Source organism: Eubalaena glacialis, chromosome 4 (genome assembly GCF_028564815.1).
Source record: "Eubalaena glacialis isolate mEubGla1 chromosome 4, mEubGla1.1.hap2.+ XY, whole genome shotgun sequence".
Taxonomy (NCBI): Eukaryota; Metazoa; Chordata; class Mammalia; order Artiodactyla; family Balaenidae; genus Eubalaena; species Eubalaena glacialis.
The window spans coordinates 185916337-185938890 of record NC_083719.1 but is presented as its reverse complement, the minus strand read 5'-3'; the positions used below and the strand labels follow the sequence as shown (position 1 = coordinate 185938890).

At 56.4% G+C, this 22554-nt stretch overlaps 1 protein-coding gene across 1 annotated transcript in view; it reads left to right on the top strand.

The window, feature by feature from the left end:
* GNG7 (G protein subunit gamma 7) overlaps positions 1-22554 on the top strand; it is a 155781-nt gene that overhangs the window by 117367 nt on the left and 15860 nt on the right. Inside the window, exon 3 of the mRNA XM_061190931.1 lies at positions 8187-8223. The gene's annotated coding sequence lies outside the window, so the exon portion shown is untranslated. The remainder of the gene's footprint in view (positions 1-8186; positions 8224-22554) is intronic.

Genomic DNA, 22554 nt, shown 5'->3' with positions numbered 1-22554 from the left:
AACTGGTTCCTAATCCCAGGTGTCTGCGGTTCCCATGGATATAGTCCCGGAGGCAGGGAACCCGCAGACCATTTCTCCCATGCAAACAGCCCGGATGTGTCAACCCTGCAAGGTGCAGGCATCTCAAGGGGGTTTGGGGTGCCTTCTCTGTGCTCCCCCAAATGCCCAGAGCCAGTCAGTCCAGCGGTGGGAGGGGAGCCCTTGTCACTCAAGGTCCCAACTCTCACAGCTGCAGGGACGCGCATCTAGAGACTTTTTTTTTTAATTTCCTGAGACTGCTGTAACAAAGGGCCACAAACTGCGTGGCTCAAACCAGACATTTATTCTCTCACATTCTGCAGGCCCGAAGTCCAAGCTCAGGGTGTCACAAGGCCATGCTCCCTCCAGAGGCTCCAGAGGGGGACCCTTCCTGCCTCTTCCAGCTTCTGGGGCTGCAGCGTCCTCAGCTTGTGGCCGCATCACCCCAGTCTCTGCGTCCGTCTTCACGTGGCCTCTCCCTGTGTGTCTGAGTATCAAATCCCACTCCCCCTCCGCTTTCTCTGATAAAGACACCAGCTATTGGGTGTAAGGCCCACCCCGAATCCAGGAAGCTCTGGGGGGGGGGACGGGACGGGGGGGACACGACATGGATATTTGAGGGACAGTATCTGACCTGCTATAACCAGTGGACATTATTTTTGTTTAGGCGAAAAGTACCCAAACTAAAAACGAACACCAGACGATCTTTCCAGAGAACGGTCACCCCCACTTTGCAACCTTTCTTTTATTTCTTCCTGACATTTCCCCTCCCACCCCAGCTACCACCGTCATTGCCTCGATGACTTGTTGTTTGCCCTTGTAGAAGCTTCTCAAATCCTTCTTGGTCCAGGGAAGGATGGGAGGGTAGGTAGAAACGTTTAACTCAGTGGATGGTTAAGGTGGTAATCATGTTGCAATAAATAAATGTATCAGACTGACACAGGAACACCTGAGGCTCACACAGGGTTGTGTGTCAATTATGTCTCAATACAAATACATTTTTGTTAACATCTTTATTGGAGTATAATTGCTTTACAATGTTGTGTTAGTTTCTGCTGTATAACAAAGTGAATCAGCTATATGTATACCTACGTTCAATACAAATACATTTTTAAAAAGTAAGTTGAGAGTAAACAGTTGTATTAAAAATTCCTACTTGAGGGAATTCCCTGGGAGTCCAGTGGTTAGGACTCTGAGCTTCCACTGCAGGGGGCCCGGGTTCGATCCCTGGTCGGGGAACTAAGATCCCAAAAGCTATGCGGCACAGCAAATGAAATGAAATGAAATAAAAATTCTTACTTGAAATGAATCCACTGAAGGGATTCAAAGACGTTAACTCAATAATCCTAGAGCAGGAACTCTGTTCAGTGGCGCTCTGCCCCCCAGGGGACACTGGGCCATGTCTGGGGACATCTGTGGTTTTCATGACTGGGGGGCTCCTGGCATCGAGGGGGTGGGAGCAGGGATGCTGCTGAGCCCCCCACAGTGCCCGGGACGGCCCTCCACAGAGTGACCCGGGGCCCCAATGTCAGCAGGGCCGAGGGAGGGAATCCCTGTCGTAAATACTGAAGGTGAGGATAGCTTTCAACTGAAAAGATGTATATAATGTTTATTGGTCATTTTAAAAAAATCAGCTGTAGGTGTGTCTCCCTGCAGCTGTGAAAAGTTGGGGCCCCCCTTTTGGGCCAAGGACAGGCTGAGGGCACGAGGGGGCCGTGGCAGCCGCTCCGGGGCATCGCGGGGCCCCCAGGGTCCCTGGTCTGTTGCGAACCTTCCGAATCTGTTGGATTTTTGCTTCAAAGCCCCGAGTGGGTGGAGGGCATGAGTGCTCGCCTGGGAGCCCAGTTTCCTTCTGAGAAGCAGAATGCAGAGTAACTTCTAAGAGAAGTGCCTGAGGAAGGGGATTACCCTACCGTCTCCCCAGAAGAGCTGGTGAAAATCAACAAGAAGCACTTTGGTTTCTTTCACTGCCTGGGCAGCTTCCTCTGCCGGGCGCTGTGCTCTCAGGCATCTCTGAGATTTAAAAAAAAAAAAAAAAGTAGGTGATCTATTTTTGCATCCTTCTAGGAGAAGCCCTTGGCAGTTGAGCAGCTGAGCTGAGACCAGCAAGGACGAGAGCCTGGGCAAGGGCACCCAGAGGTGGAGCCGGGAGTCCTGGGCGAGGACGGGCTTGTGCAGAGAACGGGACCCGGTGCCCCACCGACCCCCCATCCGGCCCTGCAGACATCAGCCGGGGATCCTCTTGGGGGGGGGGCTGTCCTGGGCGCTGCGGGGTGTGGAGTAGCATCCCTTCCCCCATCCACTCGATGCCAGGAGCCCCCCAGAGTACCCACCACAGATGTCCCCAGGCACCGCCCAGTGTCCCCTGGGGGCAGAACTACCCTGGGAGAGACCCCTGCCCTAGTGACCCACTCCCCCAACTACACACACACACACACATACACACACACACACACACACACACACACACACACACATGTGAAGACCTCCCCCGTGTCCTGCATGTAAAGCAGGGCCTTGCTAATGAAAAAGCACAGAGTCAGGGGTTCTGGAATTTTCCTCCCTCTGTCTCATGGGTGAGCCATGGAACTGCATGTGTCTCCAGAAGCACCAGGGACCCTGCCAGCCGGGTCTGCAGAGCAGCCGTAACACCTTTCTCAGGAGAAAGAAGGGAAATTCAACTTCTGACCCGTAATAAACACTCAGCGAGTGTGATGACCACAGCCCAGCCCCATCCCAGCCCCATCCCCCCACCCAGGCTCCACCCTCCAGGAAACGAGGATCAAGTCAGAAGGGACCTAGGGAGCCAGGCCTCCTCAGCTATACCCGTGTCAGCCCAGGACCCAAGGCCTTTCCACTCGACCCAGGCCACTCAGCCCTTGATCCTGGAGCCACAGCTGCTACATCTAATAATTCAGGTTTCGTTCAGTTAAAAAATACTTTGGGGACTTCCCTGGCGGTCCAGTGGTTAAGACTCCGTGCTTTCAGTGCAGGGGGCCCAGGTTCCATCCCTGGTCGGGGAACTAAGATCCCACCTGCCGTGTGATGCGGCCAAAAAATTAAAAAATAAAAAAAAATCATTAAAAAAATACTTTATTGCTAAAAAAAACCCCACTACCCATCATCTGAGCCTTCAGCGAGTCATAATCTTTTTGCCGGTGGAGGGTCCTGCCCCGATGCTGTGGACGGGGCGGCCGTGGCCATTTCTTAAAATAAGACAACAATGAAGTCTACCGAGTCGGTGGCCTCTTCCTCTGACGAACGGTTTCTCTGTGGCGTCCGATACGGTTTGATGGCATTTTACCCGCAGGAGAACTTCCTTCACAGTTCGAGTCAATGCCCTCAAACCCTTTATCAACTAAGTCTATGTCCTATCCTCAGTCCTTTGTTGTCATTTCAACAGTCTCCACAGCATCCTCACCAGGAGGAGGTTCTTCCATCTCCAAACCCGCTTCTTTGGACTCAGCACACTCTTTATCCCTTGCGGGAACGTGTTGCCCCAAACCTGCAATTTGTAAAGAACGCGATATCCGTGAAGCGCGATAAAACGAGGTGTGCCCGTGTATCACATGTCATATCCGTCGTGTTACTTTTATCATCGTTGCCTTAGTTCGGCACCTCCTGCAGTGCTGGGCACCGTCTTTGTCTCGTTTCGTCCTCACTGTGACCCCGAGAGTGATGCCGTGGGTCCTCATGTTACAGACAGGGCATCAGGGTTCAGAGAGCCAGTGGGCCGACGTCCAGACCAACGCCCCGAGCCAGGGCCGGAGCTCGCTCAGAATCCCCTCCCTGCACCTCAGCTGGGCCAGAAAGACCGACTCCTCACCCCCTCTGAGCAGATGCTGGCTGGCTGTCTTCTAGAACGTTCTAAAATCTTCTAGGAAGTTCTTCTCACCTATACAGCCCATCCTGCAATCAGAATCTGTACCCTCTTTCCCATCCTCACGAGTGAAAGTCAGGATGACCATGATCATGAAAATGATGATAATAATAATAAAAATAAATCATTCCATTGGAATAGTGATTCACTGCAGGAGGAGGCCCTGGGATGCCTTTGGGGATCTTGGAAATGTTCTACGTCTTGATGCAGGTCATGGTGACCCAGGTGCACACACTTTTTAAATGCATGGTCTGTACATGAGCAATCTGTACACTCTTCTGTAGGCATGTCCTACTTTAATAAAAGAGTGTGGCAGGGGCTTCCCTGGTGGCGCAGTGGTTGAGAGTCTGCCTGCCAATGCAGGGGACACGGGTTCGAGCCCTGGTCTGGGAGGATCCCACATGCCGCGGAGCAACTAGGCCCGTGAGCCACAATTGCTGAGCCTGCGCGTCTGGAGCCTGTGCTCCGCAACAAGAGAGGCCGCGATAGGGAGAGGCCCGCGCACCGCGATGAAGAGTGGCCCCCGCTTGCCACAACTAGAGAAAGCCCTCGCACAGAAACGAAGACCCAACACAGCTATAAATAAATAAATAAATAAAATAAACAAACCCAAAGTTTAAAAAAAAAAAAAAGAGTGTGGCAGGAACTCCCTGGCGGGCCAGTGGTTAGGACTCTGCGCTTTCACTGCCAAGGGCCTGGGTTCAGTCCCTGGTCGTGGAACTAAGATCCTGCAAGCTGTGCTGCGTGGCCAAAAAAAAAAAAGTGCGGGATAATAACAGGTGTCTGAATCCAAGAACCATAGCTTGGTGCCCAGGCCTGGCAAGGCAGTGGGTAAGTGGGTGAACAGCCCAGTGGCTCCCATGGGACCGTTTTGCAATCTTTCTGAAGGTCAAGCTGGGAGGTGGATCGAGTCCTCTATACCTTTAAACTCAGGGTTTACACTTAAGAATTCATCCTCAGGGAAAAAAAAAGAGAGGCACACACAGAATTCCCTGTGCTTGGGTTTGCTTCATGTGCATTGATTCTCATGGTACAATGATTTAAGAAGAGGAAAGAATCAGAAACAACCTAAACATCCAATAATGGGCAACGATAGATATGCATAGTACTACTACTAATCATAAATTATGGTACATCCACAAAGGTCCTGTTGGTAAATGCAGCATTAGTATCCTGGACGGGACCCCGGAACAGAACAGACATTGTTTGGCGGGGTGGAGTAATGGTGAAATCCAGATAAAGCCTGGAGTTGAATTCAGAGTAATCCAGATAAAGCCTGGAGTTGAATTCAGAGTAAGGCGCCTGGGTCCATTTCTTCATTTTGATGAGATGCCAACCTTTAGAGGAGCTGGCTGAGGGCACGTGCAAACTCTCTGTGCTGTTTTTGTCACTTTTCTGTCCATCTAAAATCATTCCAAAATCAGTTAGAAGGATTTGTGATGGCATGGGAAAACAGTGGTTCCCCCCACAATGTGATAGATAGTAAGCAAATTAAGAAAACTTTTAAAAGCAGGTGATCAAATTGCATGTAGGACCTGAATTTGTAAAAATGAACAGGTATGTGTATATGCCGTGGAAAACCCAGGTGGTGGGATTATGGATGATTTTTGTTACTTTATGTGATTTCTAGATTTGGGAAAATGAAATTGTGTTCCTTTCATGGTCGTAAAGAAGAGAAAATATGTATACAGTTGATTCTTGTCATTGGCAGCGGTTCTGGGCCATAAAGTCGCCGCAAACACTGAATTAGTGAACACCGCACCACCACTCCTGGGGACACACAGGGCCAGGATCCCATGAGCCTCCGTCACCCCATTGTCACGACCGATCCCCACGCAAACTCGTGTGATGTGCATTTCTGTTTAAAGGCGCCTTGTCTGATACCACTTGTTGATTCATTCACGGCGGGGCTGTAACCCTGGCCTGAACAAAGCTCATCTAACACACGTACTGTCCCCGTGAGTACGACACCGCCCTCCTGCACTTGGGATGCTGGCCAGCACTTCAGCTCTACACTGGGGAGTCGTTTTAGAGGCAGACACCCGCCAAAAACTCAAAAATGCCCAAAACGTAGCCCTAAATGGTGAAAAGGACCCTGGTTACCACCCGGTTCCACTTCAGCTGGGAAAATGGTTGTCAGTGACTCGAATGTTTCACTGCTCTGCCTGTGTCATCTAATGACTGCACACTCCCACCCCCAAGTATCAATCTGGGGGTTACAAATACAATCTAGCCAGTAGGTGAATTCCCAAGTACAGAATCCAAAGGTATCGAGGCTTGACCCTACAGAACACCTCCCGTGGCCCGTTCCCACGCAGGCCTGCTGGCATCCACACGGCAGGCGGGCCCAGCCCTCGCCGGGAGCATGGGCTGGTGGTGAGGTGCCGCCTTTGCGCCCCGACACCCCGGTGCCCCAGCACACTCAGCCCAGCAAAGGTGTGTCTCCCCCACAAGCCCCGGGAGCCCAGTGTTGACCTTTAGCAGGAGCTGGGGTTCCCCCGCCTCAAGGGACCGGGGCAGGAGCGCTCCCTGCCAGATGCCTTACTCTGTGTCTGTGTGTCTCACCCAGCACTTCCGTGAGACAGGGGTCTCACCTGGGGGTGACTCTGCCCCCAGAGGACACTGGGCCCTGCCTGGGGACGTCTGTGGCCATCAGGACTGGGGGGCTGCTGGCATCGAGGGGGTGGGGTCAGGGACACTGCTTCACACCCCACGGCGCCCAGGACGCCCGATGTCAACAGTGCCGGGGGGCAGAAGCCCTGCTTTAGAGAAAGCTGCCCCAGGGACTTCCCTGGAGGTCCAGTGGTTAGGACTCCGAGCTTCCACTGCAGGGGGTGAAGGTTCGATCCCTAGTCAGGGAACTAAGATCTCGCGTGCCACGCGGTGTGGCCAAAAAAAATAGTGAAAGCTGCCCCAGCCATCTCCTTCCTGTGGCTGAGACTCGGCTGGGTCTCCCCCCACCCCGGCCCGCCCCGTGGTCTCTGATGCCAGCCCCCTGGGGCCCAGGGCCACTGAGAAAGGCTCGGTGGCCCTCGGCTCTGGCCCTGGAGTGGCACCAGCAGCATGTCCCTTTGTGTAGGTGGAAAAAACCCTGTAGGTTTGTGGAAAGAGCTAATGTTTGTGAAGGAAGAGGGGCCGGCTCTCCGAGACCGAAGAGGGACCTTCAGAGCCGGAGGGAAACAGCCTCTCCCGAGGCTGGCCCCGCAGCTCAGGAAGCCTGGCCTGCATTGGGCAGGGGCTTCTGTTGACCTCCCCACAGCAAGCCCACAGTGGAATGGGCCCCAAGCAAGGGCCTGCCTAGAACTCGAGGGTGGTCTAGCTGCTGGCCTGTGAAGTGTGGTCAGTGGCCCGGCAGCTGCCGGGGGTCCCCGCGCCCGGAGCGCAGGCTGAGGCATCCATCTGGCCGAGCGGGACGTGTAGCCCCACAGCAGAGGACAGGCCTCCGTAGCCCCCAGCCTCCTCCTCCACAAACGGGAGGCTGGTGCTGGCCGCGTGGAGGGGACGGGGTTACCGCTCACCTCTCCCTCCTGGCCTTGGTGGGTGCCTCCCCGGGCGCGGCAGTGTGGAGAGTGGGGTGGAGGCTGGCGTCCAGCCTCAGGGTCACCCTGACAGCTGGACGTGGCGACCCCAGGGCCCCTCATTGCTGTGTGCATCAATCATCAGACAGAGACTCGGCTCCGTGCAGGGTTCCGCTTGGAGCAGTGGGTCCCATCCCCCGGAAGGCCAGCGGCTCCGAAGTACCAGAGCCCACCCCGCCCCCGGGGTCCGATCACGGGGACTTCCATACTTTCCCGGTGACCTCCTGGCCCCAGGCGGCCAGCCTCAGATCCCTCGCCTTCCTGGCCCCGTATACCTGTCACCTCTTCCACCCGGGGTTAATTGCTTTGCCCCGAGATCGCTTTTTCCACCTCTCCCTTTTTGGCCCCGGCAAGTGGCTTCCATCAAAGCCGAAAACCAGACGTGGAAAAACCCCAAGCGTGACACATCAAGGCTCGGTTCCATTTCAAGGCTTGGGGTCCCCGTGTCCTGAAATGGAATAATACAAGTTCCAGACAAAAACTCAACTCCCCCCTCCCCAGAGAAACAGTTGTCTCTCCTGAATGGATCGGTTGTAAAGAATTAAGTGAAATCTCCAGAAGCACCCCCGTTCCTTCTCTGGAGGACACGGCCGGTTCCAAACCAAATGCCACATTTTTGGTGACAGCCAAGTATCTCTCTGAGAAAAGCTGGAGCTAATTACGTTAAAAATATTTAACTGTGATTTTTTTTTTTCTCTCTCTCTAAACAGGGTCAAACAGTGCTGCTTCTTGGAAAAACTGAAAAAGGTATGTAGTGTTTTCTCTTACTTCACGAGCTTGGAATCCCTTGTTTTTGAGCAAAGGAGCAAACAAGCCAGAGTGTTTCGTGCGCACATGACACACTGGGAATTGTGTCACCGTGAAACGAGCTCCGGGCTCCCAGCCAGGAAACCCGGGTTCAAATCCCAGGTCCACCTCTGAGAGGCTCTGCCATGTCTGGGCGGGTTCCTTTCATCTCCCTGCAGAGGAAATAACACTCTGTGACTTCCCAAGCGTGGTGCCGGCCCTTTGCGAAGGGGGCTCTCACCACCAGGTTGGAAATGTGCGCCTTTCCAGGAAGTGGTCCATTTCGTGTAGATTACGTAATCTGCTGGCAACCTTGGTCCCCAGCACCCTCCTACAGCCCTTCCCACTTCCAGGAGCTCAGTGGTCACGCCTGGCTCTGGGCCCCGGCGTCTTCCCCCTCTGTCTCCCCATCAGTCTGGCCAAAGGCCAGGATCGCCGCTCTGCTCAAGGGACCAGTTTCAGTTTCTCTGGCCGCCCTCTGGTTTCTCTGGTCTGTTTCGTTGATCTCCGGCTCTGTCATTTCCTTCCTGCTGCGGGTTTCGCCGTTCCTGTCCTCGTTCCTTCAGGTGTCACGTCGGGTCGTGGATCTGGGACCTTCCCCAATGCGCCCTCTGCAGCTGTCACTCCCTGCCCCAAACACCCACATCCCGAAACCGCAGGTTTCAGCAGGTCGCGTTCTCAGGCCAGGCGCTTTCCACCTTCTCCTCAGCCCCACTGCTCGTCTGAGCGCATGTGTTTTAATTTCCACGGGTTCCGTGACCGCTCTGGGAAGGAAAGGGCATCGGGACGCCTTTCTCGGTGGAAGGACGTTGTTGGGAGTATGGCTGAAATGGGATTCTCTTGGGACCCTTTGTGGGGCTCGCTGAGAACATGGAGGGAGGGCTGGTTTGAGGCGGGGGGTGCTTCGCTCTGGACCCCCGGCTTCACTGCTTCGTCTCTGAGCCTCTCTGAATGCCTGCTTCATACAGCTGGAGGGGGGTGGGGTGTGAGGCCCGAGGACACGGGGCTTGATCGGCTGTGAGGTTTGGGGGTCCGGGGTGGTGGAGGTGGCTAGAGCAGAGGCTGAGACAGAATCCCCTGAAGTCGCTCGCTGGGGCCGCCATCACAAAGTACCCACTGACTGGGGGGCTTACAACCACAGAAACGCATCCTCACACTGTTCCGGAGGCCGGAAGTACGAGATCCAGGTGCGGCAGGCCCCCCCTCCCTCTACAGGCTCCGGGGAGGGTCCTCCCTGCCTCTTCTGGCCTCTGGTGGTTTCCAGCATCCCTGGCGGCCTTGGCTTGTGGCTGCATCCCCCCAGCCGCTGCCTCCTCTTCACATGGCCTCCCCCGCGTGTGCGCGTGTCCTGTTCTCGTGCAGACACCAGTCACTGCGTTTAGGGCCCCACCCCACCCCAGTACGACCTCATCTTAACTAGTGACATCTGCAGTGACCCTATTTCCAAATGAGGCCCCAGGTATCAGGACTTAGGACTTGAATGTGTCTTTGGGGACACACTTTAGCCCACAGCCCTCCTGGCTCTGTGTGCCCTTTGCAGCCAGGAGGTCCCAGAGGGTACCCAGTGCCCGTGGCACTGGGATGGCAGCGCCCTGGGCCACAGAGAAGCCAGAGGGCGCTGGGGCTCCCTCCCCGCTTCTGAGGGACCGTGTGCTCTCCCTCCCTCTAGGATCTTCCTTCGGGGCTTCCCCTCAAGGCCTCTGGTTTGGCCAGTGCTGCCCTGGGCACCACCCCCCCGGCAGCGGCCCCGGTAGGGGAGACAGGCTTTCATCTGCAGCCCCCACGCGGCTCCGTGAGCAGAGCTAATGCCCCCCTTCGGCCACGAGCCCCCACGTCAGCCACGCCTGAACAGGGCCAGAGTCTCCAGCAACCACCCCCGCCAGCACCCTCAGCCCAGGCTTTCGTGCTTCCAGGCACGGGGTGCTCACTCCCTGAGTCCCAAAGGGCTTTGAGCGGTGGCCGCTGATCGGGGTGGCGGCACGGCTGAGTCCCTGGGACCCAGGTCCCTTCCGCAGCCCAGGGTGTGGCTTGGAGCGCTCATTTCACATCCCGTACCTGCGAGATGGGGATGAGAACTCCCAGGGGGCCTAAGGGGGACTGCAGACGCTGACGCAGGCCTGGTCCACACAGGGCTTCTCGTTAACTGTAGTGCTCACACGTGGAGGCTCACCTCCCTCCTGCCTGCGCTCCTCGGACCCTTTTGCCCCTGAGGATGCCACACCTCTCTGCTTTGTGCGGCCTGCAAGCGGCCCAGGCAGAGCCGGCCCAGGGTGAGGAAAGCCGGGCACCCGCCCCGGGCGCAGAACTTAAGGGGGCACCGAAAAATGCAGTCATCGCCATGCTGTATCTTAACATAGCAATATGTCCTAAAAATCAAAATTAATGCTCGCAAAAAAATCCATGGTCAAGATTTAAAAAAAAATTTTTTTTTGGCGGTGCCGCACGGCTTGTGGGATCTTGGTTCCCCGACCAGGGATCGAACCCGTGCCCCCTGCAGTGGAAGCTCAGAGTCCTAACCACTGGACCGCCAGGGAAGTCCGAAGATTAGAATTTCAATTAAAGAGGGGATTGCTTTGCCCTAACCCCAGCCCCATCAGATCTTGTCCCTAATGAAAACCTTGACATGTGATTCATCATGGATATTTTGCATTCATTTTGACTTCTTAAAAAAAATATTGCATCAAAGTATGTGATCACGGTGACCGACTTTTCGGTGCCCCTTAGATTCTGTGCCTGAGGTGGGCGCCTTGCCATCCTCACCCCAGCCCGGCTGACGAGAACGGTGGTAACAAAGATGATGATTTGAAACGCAGGTACTCCCCAGTGGTCACCAGATACCCTCATCTTGGTCTTTTCACGCTCTCCATCAGTGGACCAGAGGTCCGCGGCCCCTTTTCCTGATAGGGAGGCCAGTGCTCAGTTGCTCCTGGTCCCCGGGGACACACACGTGTACAGGGATCACGGCAGAGCCACCACCGCCAGGCTCAGGTGTCAGGAGAGTGGCTGGGGCTGCGGCCGCGTGGCCTCGTGCTGCGGGGTTAGGTCCACACACTACAGCACCTGCCAGCGGGGAGGACACAAAGCTCCAGCCCGTGACTTCGGCCGGCTCCACCCGGGCCCTGGCCCACTCCCAGGCACCTGGCCGGCCCACTGCTGACCGCCCCTCCCTACTTCCTCATCCCCCGCTGCAGACCCCACTCGGCAGCCCAGCTGGTGTCTATCAGGTGCCTTCTGTGAGCCAGACCCGGCTGCTTGGTCTTATTTTGTCCTGGTAGAAGCCTCGGGGAGCGGGTTTTCTCATCCCCATTTTATAGGTGAGGAAACTGAGGCTTAGCAGCAGAGAGACTCAGCAAGGCCCTGGACTGGTGGACCATGGGGCCAGGGTTCCAGCTCCTTTCTCTCCACCCACAAGGCACCTGGCGGTCCGTATTAGTCAGGGTTCTCCAGAGAAACAGAACCAACAGGATGTGTGTACAGAGAGAGAGTTATTTTAAGGAATTGATTATGGAGGCTGCAGGGTGGAGACCCAAGAGCCGACGCCAAAGGCAGTCACTGGAGAATTCCCTTCCGCTCAGGAGAGGCCCTCCACCTCCGCATCCCCCGCAGTCTCATCCAGAAACACCCTCACAGAAGTATCCAAAAGAACAACTGACCACATACATATCTGGGCATCCCATGGCTCAGCCAAACTGACACGTAAAATTAACCATCACATAGTCTCCCAGGCTGCATGGCCCCTTGCCCACCTGGATAGGACCCCTCAGAGCCCTCGGGGGCCATCGCCACTTTCCCTGAGAGTCAGGATGGGGCCAGCAGTGGGAGTTCAGGGAAAAGCTACAAGCTCAGATATTTGTGCAGAAATGTGCACAGCAGCACGATTCACAGCAGCCAAAGGGGGACACAACCCCACTGTCCATCGGTAGATGATGGACACACCCACCGTGTCCCTCCACACACGGGAGCATCACGCAGCCACGGAAAGGGGTGCAGCACTGACACTCGCTACAGCGTGGATGGACCCTGAGGACACGATGCTCAGTGAGAGAAGCCAGACACAGAAGGACACACGGTGTGTCATTCCACTGATGGGAAACATCCAGAACAGGCAGATCCACAGACACAGAGAGTTGGTGGTTAGTGGTTGTCAGGAGCTGGGGAGAGGGTGGGAGTAACTGCTGATGGGGATGGGGCTTCTTTTTGGGGTGATGGAATGTTCTGGAATCAGTAAGAGGTGATGGTTGCACAGTAATGTGAATGCACTAAATGCCACTGAACTGTACACTTAAAAATGGTTAAAATAGCAAATGTTATGTCACATATATATATTTTTACAGTCTTTAAAATTTAATAATGTAATATACCAAAAAACCATTGAGTGAGTGAACACTTTCAGTGGTGAATTGTTTGTTTTCTGACTTTCTATCTCAGCAAAGCTGTCAACAGGGAAAAGAGGAGGAAGCACAGAGCATGCTGAGGGGTCGGGGGTGGGCTGTCAGAGCTGTTGAATCACAGCGATTTGTTTTCTTTCCCGTGTTCCCAGCATCTCGTGGCTACGCCGGGGTAACGGGGACAGACGTTGGGAAGTGTTCCGCAGGGCAGGCGTGAGCGGTGAAACGCAGGAACAGAATCCGAGTCCTGCCAGGCTCGGTCCCAGCAGGTGCTTGGCATGACAGAGCCCCCATCCCCGCCGTGCCTGGTGCAGGACCCATCTGGGTGCAAGTGAGACCCGCCCGGCACATCTGCAGGGAGTGCTGGCGGGGCAGACAGCAAGGGAGGAGGCAGGGCTGTGACAAGGTGGGAAAGTCCTGGACTTTCGCAGCAGGGTTCCAGGTGATTTGTTTTAAAAGGCGGCAAGGGGTGATGAACGGTTTTCTTTCAGCATGGCTCTTTGGCTTGGAATTGATGGATCAGCAAATCTCTCTCTTCACTGGTGTGGTTCCTTCCCCACCACAACCTTGGGAGTCACAGTTGGCCACGGCCTGGGGCTGGCTTCTCAAAGCAGGACACACAGCGGTACCTTCCTAGGGCAGTCATTTTAGTCAAAGACTTTGGGGTCAGGAGGGAGACGTTATTATTTTTTTAATGTTAGTTTTATATTTTCTATTTGTATTATTTTTACAGTCACATAGATTAATTCAGGAGTGGCAGGCCCAACTGACGTGACATTGTAGGAAAAAATGAGGGAACGTCAACAGGCCACATCAGGCCACATCCCCTTCCATCTCCTCCAGACCTGGGTCCTCTCTTCAGGTTGTGCTTCTCTGCTGTATTAGTTAGCAATGCTGCATGACAAATACCCCCAAGCTCCAACCACTTATCATCTCACAGTGAGTCAGGGGTCCAGGCACAGCCTAACTGGGTCCTCTGCTCAGGGTCCCACCAGGCCACCATCCAGGTGTCAGCTGGGTTTCATTCTTACCCAGAGGCTTGACTGGGGGAGAATCTGCTCCAGGGTCCCTCGGGGTGTTGGCAGAATTTGTGGTGCCTGCAGCTGCAGGACTGTCGGCAGCTCCTAGGGGTCACCCACTGCTCCTGGCCACGTGCACTTCTTTTTTTCTTTTAAGATTTATTTTTATTTATTTATTTGGCTGTGCCAGGTCTTAGTTGCAGCATGTGGGATCCTCGTTGTGGCATGCAGGACCCTTTAGTTGCAGCATGTGGACTCCCACTTGCGGCATTCAGGATCTAGTTCCCCGACCAGGGAATGAACCCGGGCCCCTGGCCTTGGGAGGGCGGAGTCTTACCCACTGGACCACTGGGGAAGTCCCCACGTGCACTTCTTAAACACAGTCGCCTGCCTCATCAGGCCAGCAAGGAGGGTCTCTAGGGGCGAGGGCAGAAGTCCGAGCAGCTCTGCCTGGCCTTCTCTGAGAACACACCCACCGGCTGCCCTGCACCAGTCCCTGAGGATCCCATGAGGTCACGTCCGTGCCTTCTGTGCACCTTCTCCACTTCCTGTGTGCAGTGCGGCCCAAGCCACCTCTCCCAAGTCCTGCAGAGACCCTGAGAGCTGGGGCCCCAGCCCCAAGGCAGCCACGGTTCCCCTTTCCAGCGAGAGCCATGGGAGACCTCGGTGCTTCCTGGGCAGCCCTGCACTTGGCCGCATTTCTGCATTAACAAGAAAAGGCGTCATGGAATTTGGACAGGCGAGAAACGGGATGTCAGTGTGAACAGAACCAGACACTTCACCTCATTGTTAGAAATTCCACGCGGGTCATCGAAACCTTGTCTTGGGGCAGAGGCCGCCGGGAAGCCGAGATTAACTCCCTCTCGCCAGGCGCTTTCTACAGACCCAGTGCTGGTCCCTGCACCCCTGCTGCCTCCTGTGGGTACCTGGGCCCCGAGATCCCTCCTTGCCTCCCTCCCGCTCACTGGGGCTCCTTGGACCCTGGATTGTCAGTGGGGTAGCTGTGGATGGCCCTCTCTGGAAGGTTCCGCAGTGCTCCCCAGCCGTGTCCCCAGATGAGGACAGAGCCCAGCAACACCTCCGTTGGGGCTGAAATTTGCATCCTGGACCAAGACTGCTGCTTCTCTGCCCCTCCCCCCCCCCCCCCGGGTGCTGTGTTTGAAAGTCAGGCTTCCAGCCAAGACACGCAAGGGTCAGCACCTGAGTAGCGGGTTCCGTCCAGATGTCATTAGGACATGCTTTGTTTTAGTGCCAGGCAGCCTGAGCTTTGACCCCAAGCCCCTGTGTCCGCACCTGGTGGGCATGTGGGTCCCCTCGGGAGTTCTGACACTGAGGATGCACGGCCGGGCCCGGAGGAGGTGCCCAGGAGCCACGTTGGTGGCCTCAGCCCACCCGGGCTTCTCAAGTGAACCCGATGGGACCAAAATAATGTATACATTTCACAGGAAAGAGGCTCCCAGGCTGGCACACTCCTAGGCCATTCATAAAGGGGTCTCCCCCTGACCCCCGACCCACCCAGCACTGCTGCCATAGCCCAGCCATTCTCTGTGGGGGGCCGTCCTGGGCACTGCGGGGTGTGGAGCAGCATCCCTGACCCCACCCACTCAATGCCGCGAACCCCCCAGAGGGAAGACCAGAGATGTCTCTAGACATCCCCAGTGTCCCCTGGGGGCAGGATCGCCCCGGTGAGACCCCTTGTTCTAGTCTGGCGCCTCACACAGGCACATCTCTGAAACCGTTCAAGTAATCTCACCATTGGCCCTTTTTTTTGTTTTTTTAAACATGAAAAATGTCCCTAACTACAACTAGCCCTTAGGGAGAGCCTCTCTGGGTCTGTTTGGTTCCAGCACTTTCTAACCACGTCGGAGGTGGCGTAACAGATGCTCAGTAACCACTGGTCATTCTGATGCTGGGGTGTTGAGCCTTCAGTCCCCTGGGTGTTGGCCATCAACCCAGAGCAAAGAGCTGGAGGCCATGACCCAGGCCCGAGGTCCATCCGCAGCAGCACGTGTGCCCTGGGCAGGCCATCCCCACTCTGCAGGGTGGGCCATCCTGGGCACATGCCCACGAGTGGCATCCACTGCGGACTTCAGGTGCGGCCAGTGCTGTGCCCCTGGCAGCCTGATCCTGGGGGCCTGTCCTGGGAGAGAGATCGACCCTGGGGACAGAGTGAGTTCCTGGAAGGAGCCTCCTTGGTAGACGCCCTGCACTGCAGACACCAGTCCCTTCCATCCAGGTGTCCCTTTGGTGCCCAGCTTCAGCCACGGACCCCAAAGATGCCTCTGTCCTAGTCCCAGGGCCTGTGGATGTGTCACTTCACATGGCGGAGGGGACTTTGCAGGCAGGGTTAAGTTAAGGCACCTGAGACAGGGATGACCCTGGATTCCCTGGGGGCCCAGTGTCATCCCAGGGTCCTTATAAGAGGGAGGCGGGAGGGTCAGAGGCAGAGAGAGACGGGAGATGCTGCGCTGCTGGCTGTGAGGATGCAGGAGGGGCCGCGAGCCAGGGATGCGGCGCCTCTAGAAGCTGGAAAAGGCGGGAACTGATGCTCCCCTGGAGCCTCTGGAGGAACCAGCCCTGCCCACGTGTAGATTTTGACCCAGAGGACCTAGTCAGACTTCTGACCTCCAGAACCGTGAGATAATCAATGTGTATGTTTTTAAGCCACCAAATTTGTGGTAATTTGTGACAGCAGCCACAGGAAATGCAATGCCAAGGAGTGTCCAGGGAGCTATGTATACCCCAAGAAGGGGTTCTGGTGCAGCCTTGTGCACGGACAGCAGACCAGGGGCTTCTCAGAGAGGGTGACACTTCATGGGGTTTTGCAGAATGTGTAGGAGTTTGTCCAGGCTCAGGTGGGAAGGCCTGGACCTGCCCTCCCCTCTCTCCCAGCCTCCTGCCCTTTGGCTCCAAGCTGCACCCTCACGGGGCCAGGGTGACGGCATTTCCTCAGTGCCGGGAAGCCGAGAATGGGGGTGACACCCTCCACGGGCGCTCGGCGTGCTGGCCCAGCCCAGTGCCCGGCTTGCACACCCTCACATGACTGCAGTCATCCTCCGGGTGCACAGAGAGGGCCCTTTCTTCTGCTCCCGCATCAGCCACACCGTCACCCTCCGTCACCGGGGCTCATTGTCCGACCACCTCCCGGCTCGGGCCAAGGGCGGCCGTTTGCCCTGCAGCTCTGTTTTTCTCTCGCTTGTGGGCACCTCATTCATTCCCCTTTTTCTAGCCTTTTCTAAATATAGCTGCCAAGGGACCCGATTTAGCCTGTGCATAAAAGGACCGGCTGACAGGGAGTCACAAGACACTGGTCTTGGGGGGGGGGGAAGGGGCGGGGCAAGCCTCCTGCTGGGAAGCGTCTGCCTGGCAAAGACCCAGCTGGTCTTTTACGGGCCCCCACGTCCCACCAAAGGTCATGACGCCCAAGGTCACAGAAGCCATCACATGGCCAGCCCTCCCCACGCCAGGCCAGGGTGGTGACCTCGACCCTGGAGAATCTCGGGCCCAGCACGGAGGCCCAGATCCCAGAGCCCAGAGCCAACCCTGCCTGCGGGCGGGCAGGGATGCCTGCTCGGCTCCTGGTTGTTGGGGGGGTCAAAGAGGTTTTGTCTCCTCCCTCATAGTAAAGTCCTAATGCCAGTGTGGCTCCCATGGCCCTCCGCAGGTCCCCTCTGTCTGTGACCCCGCTTGGAGCCAGGGGCGAGGCCAGGAGGCCACCGCATCCCGGATGCTGGGGACACCGCGAGACACCTGCCCCTCCCTCTGACTTTCTAATGGCGTGTGCACGTTTCTGTAGGGTCTAGAGCAGGTCTCTCCACCTCGGCACTGCTGACGTCAGAGCCGGGTCATTCTCTGGGGGAGGCGGCGTCCCTGGCACAGTGGGGTGTGGAGCAGCCTCCCTGGTCCCACCCCCTCAATACCAGGAGCCCCCCCAGTCGTGACAACCACAGATGCCCTAGACATTGCCCCTGATGGAGACTCCCTGTTCTAGGGGCTTCCATGCCATGGACTGTGGTGCAAGGGTACCCCCTGGAGGCGTGCAGGTCCGAGGCCTCGTGCACACAGTAGGTGTGTAAGAAATGCACGGTAATCAACCTGCACGTGGGCACAGCCCTCGGTCAGCCAGCTCCCCGGGCCCTGCAGGAGGGCAGCTTGTTCTTCAAAGAAGCCCAGACTGTTCTCCCAAACCTCATCCCTTTCTGTTTTGCTTTGGGATTGTTTTTCCTCCTTCAACACAGCAGCCCGCCTCCTCTTCTTCTGAACACCATGTACTGGGGGGCGGTTATCCCTGGGGTGGGGGAGAGCCTGCTTTCTCACCCGGGTCTCGTTTGTCCTCCTGTCGAATCTGACTGGAAGTTTGTGTTTTGGGGCGGGGGGTTGTTTTGTTTCCTTCCTGTTTAATGGCAGGTGGGGATGGGGGTCAGACTGCCGGGCCCTGGGAGGAAAGAATTCAGAAGCTCGGTGAGCTGTAAAGCTACCGGTTCTGGAAGTTTTAAAGCAAAATGAAGGCTGTTTCTGTTCTCTCTGAGGACAAGGAATTACTGCCGCCTGCCTGCCTCCCCTCCCTTCCCCTCCCCTCCCGAGAGCAGAGCTCTGTGGGCTGGGGACGAGGCCAGGGACGCAGGCTCCCGCTGCCAGCTGCCCCCCTCCCTCTGCAAGGCCACCTTCTTGGGGCTCTGACTCACCCAGCTCGCCGGCCACACAGGCCCCATCCGCCTGGATGAGGAGGCTGTGGAGGAGGGTTTCAGAACCGCCTGGAAGCAGCAGGCTTTCTCTGGGCTGAGATTCACTGAGGCCAACTTCTTGTGCCGTCGGGGGATGAAATGCGTGTGGCACTCATGTCCCAGGGAGCAGGAACCACGGGGAGCAGGTTGGCCGCTGATGGAGAAGCTGCCAGAAACTCCTCTGGCTTTAATGCTTTACCTGCGTCTCAGGGCTGTTAAAAAAGAGAATGAGTGTCCTGTCCACGCTCAGCGGAAGGAGTGGGTGCCAGCTGGAATTGTCCCTGGCCCCATGGCCAGCGTCTAGCATGTAGAGTGCTGGGAAGAAGCCAGCCCAACGGTCAGGAGACCCCACTCGGGCCTCTCCTGGCCATTGTATCAGCTATCCGTGCTGCGTAACAAGTTATCACAGACCCAGCAGCTTCCAGCTCTCAGTTCTGGAGGTCAGCAGTCGGGCCATGGTGTGGCTGCCCTCTCTGCTCAGTGTCTCACCAGGCTGCAGTCGAAATGCCTCATCTGGAGCTCATTCAGATTGTTCCAGAATTTGGTTCCTTGCAGCTATAGCAGTGGGGTCCCCCCCCACTTGCAGCCACCCCCATTTCTTGCCACCCGGCCACCTCCGGCTTCAAAGCCAGCAACACAGGGTCTCCCTTGCACGGAATCCCTTTCACACTCACTCCCCTGATTAGAGCAGGCCCACCAAGGGTATCCCCTCTCTGTCACCTGTGCCACACGACACGGCCCGGCCCAGAGCTAAATCCCTTCCTATCCTCGGGTCCTGCCCACACTCTAGGGGAGGGGATTGTACAAGGTCACTGGGGGTCATCGTAGAGGCGGGTACAGCCCCAAGGATCCCTTGCTAGATTGCTGGTGAAGGTCGGGTGTGACAAATGCCTTGTCGTTGCAAGTGGGCCCCCCAGAGGAGGTAGGGCCTCCTGTGCATGGCCCAGGGGGTCACTCCAGGCCACAGGTGAGATCAAGCACGTTAGCCCTGACTCAGGATGGGCCCTGAAACCAACACCACACAACAAAAAGAAAACCCTCATTCCTGTTTCCCATGATTCTCCTTATTGTCTTTAACAGTAAAATTCAGGGCAGAAGCATTGCTATGTGGGGTTCTAACCCAGAACTTCTCAACTGAGGGGGCGGTCCTGCCCCCCCGGGGACACGGGGCCATGTCTGGGGACACCTGTGGTGGTCACGACTGGGGGGCTTCTGGCATCAAGTGGGTGGCGGCAGGAATGCTACTCAAACCCCTCAGTGCCCAGGACGGTACCAGTGTCAGCAGTGCCCGGGGGACAGACGCTGAACTAGTCTGTCCTCCTCAGGACATTAGGTGGCCTTTGAGGGACACTCTGTCTCTGAGAACCAGGGGCTCCCAACCCACCTCATCCCAGGCCTATAGGCTCGTGCTGCTTCTGGAAGTTGCAGCTGCGGCTTCCAGGGGAGCAGTTCGTCTCACACTGAGTCCCCAGGGCTGCGGGTCCACGTTCAGTGCACAGAATTGAGAGCCGGGCCGGGACTGTGCCTGGGTGTCCGCCTGCCGCAGGCAGACCCCACAGCCAGGGAGGGGTCCCCACAGCCAGGGAGGGGTCCCCAGTGGCCCCCCGGCTGCACCGCCTCTTGGGCCACCAGAACCAGGAGCCGCTCCTCGAAGGCCCTGCTCACCTCGCCAGCCACATTTTTCACATTCTTTTCCCTTTACGCAGCCCAACCAGCCAACTTTCTCAGAAGCCTCTGTGGCATCCCATTCTTTCTCTTCTGGTAAGAAAGCAGCCTCGGCGGCTCGGGTGTCAGTGTATCCCGTGGGCTGGGAGTGGCACTCTTCCCAGCTATGAGAGCTATGCGTGGAATTCACGGGGATCGCTGGCATTTTTGTGTCTTGCTGTCACTGCTTCCTGTGCTGCTGGAAAACACCTCTGAGGGTGGAGGTGGCATCACAGGCTGAGCAGGAGAGCATGTCTGCTGTCTCTGGCCTCTGAGTCTGCCTGCCAGAGACACGCCCGGCAGGTTGGGGCTTCCCTAGATGCCCCGGGTGTGCGCCTGATCTGCTTTCCCCTGAGCCATGCTGCTCAGGGCTCGGAGCTCCAGGGTTCCGGCAGAGGCTGGGCCCCCCCCCCAGGCCTGCTGTCTCCTTCTTGGCTTTGCCCATGAGGACACGAGGCTCAGCCCGCCCACCCCCAACGAGGTCTCGAGTACCTATCTGCCACGCATTTCCCCCCCCCCCCCCACCGCCCCGCAGCCGTGAGCGATCTGGACACACAGTCACGCCAAGTATCTTGGCAAGACACAGAGGCCAAAAGACATCTTAGAGGTCCTGCATCCGGGCCCGTCCTGCCGCCTTAGAGAGCGCCCGTTACTCCATCCGACTCGCCCAGGTGGAAGGAAGCAGGCTCGGCCGCCAGGAAACGCCAAGCCCCGACGTTCACCAGGAGCAAGGGGACAGAAACGTGATCTTGAGAAGGCCTGGCAGGGGGTCCTCTGCGGGGTGCAGAGGTGATGATGCAAAGGTCTCCCAGGCACACACGTGCAGCCCTGTCGTAAGCTAGCAGGACAGCCTGCTCAAGTCCTTGGGGAAAAATGTCCAGGACTCCGAGAGCCCCAGAGTCACTTACAAACCACCAGACGGGAGGCTCAACGCTGGGAGTCTGCTGTTTCATCTCACTCGGGGTTTTCTCTGACCCTGGTGGCCACACAGGCCTGCCCCAGTGTTGTCGATGTCCCCAGCGTTCTGCCCCAGTCCTTCTCCAAAGCAAGAAGCCGTGTGAGGGTCCTGGCACCATCCCCCGTGTGTGGAGGCCCTCAGCCCTGGGACCACTGTATGTCTAAACCCTTTGCCAAATGCACTGGGCCATGGAGGATGCAGAGACCGTGCCCCTCGCCCTCCGAAGCTTGCCTCTGGGTGCAGGGGGGACAGAGCTATGTGCTGGGACCCGCCCGACTGCCCCTAGATCTGGTCTCCCAGTGAGCCCTGGTTGGGAATTAGATTCAAACCCTGGCCCAACCTCCACCCGCTGCGTGGTCTCGGGAAGGTTATTAACAGACGAACGTCTTCAAGCCTCGGTCTCCTCATCTGTAAAAAATGGGCGCAGAAGTCCCTTCATGATGCCCGACATCGTGGTCCTCCCCAGTAACAGAGACTGTGAATGCACTCCGTCACCTGCAGAGTACACGTGAAGCTTGGCACTCCAGTGCTCTTGTCCACAAGCCAAAGACACACAGCCTATATATTTCTTGGTCCAAGTCAAACAAACCACTGATTTTTCCCATCTTCCACTTTCCTCCTGATTAGGAAAATATATGGCTACCCTTCAACAACAGCAAGATGAGGGCTTTTCTTTATTTTCCTTTTCTTTTAAAAAATGTTTGCTTAAAAATGTTATTCCAGGGCTTCCCTGGTGGTGCAGTGGTTAAGAATCTGCCTGCCAATGCAGGGGACACGGGTTCGAGCCCTGGTCTGGGAAGATCCCACATGCTGCGGAGCAACTGGGCCCGTGAGCCACAATTACTGAGCCTGCGCGTCTGGAGCCTGTGCTCCGCAACAAGAGAGGCTGCGATAGTGAGAGGCCCGCGCACCGCGATGAAGAGTGGCCCCTGCTTGCCACAACTAGAGAAAGCCCTCGCACAGAAACGAAGACCCAACACAGCCATAAATAAATAAAAATAAATAAATTAAAAAAAAAAAAAGTTAAGTCTTTAAAAAAAAAAAAATGTTATTCCATGCACACGATGAAATATTACTCGTGAAAAGGAGCGAAGCCCTGACACTCACTACACCGTGGATGGACCCTGAGAACACGATGCTCAGTGAGAGAAGCCAGACACAGAAGGACACAAGGTGTGTGATTCCATTGATGTGAAATGTCTTGTTTCTCTTTAAAATTTCACCTTGGGATGGTTTTAAGCAGAGAAGTCACACTGTGATAAAGGTGATTCAGGGGGCCAGGGTAAAAGATATTTCTGAGAAAGACATCCTGAGAGAAAGACATCAACCCAGTCCCCAAGGAACTGCCAGGCCTTGGGAGAGACAGACAGACAAGTGTACCACTCACCTGGATGTAACGCAGGTCTCCACACAAGATGTGAACCCACACAGGGAGGCCCAGGATGGCACGTTGCATTACCTTGGGAGCGCCCGCACCCAGAGAATGGAGTCAGATGGTG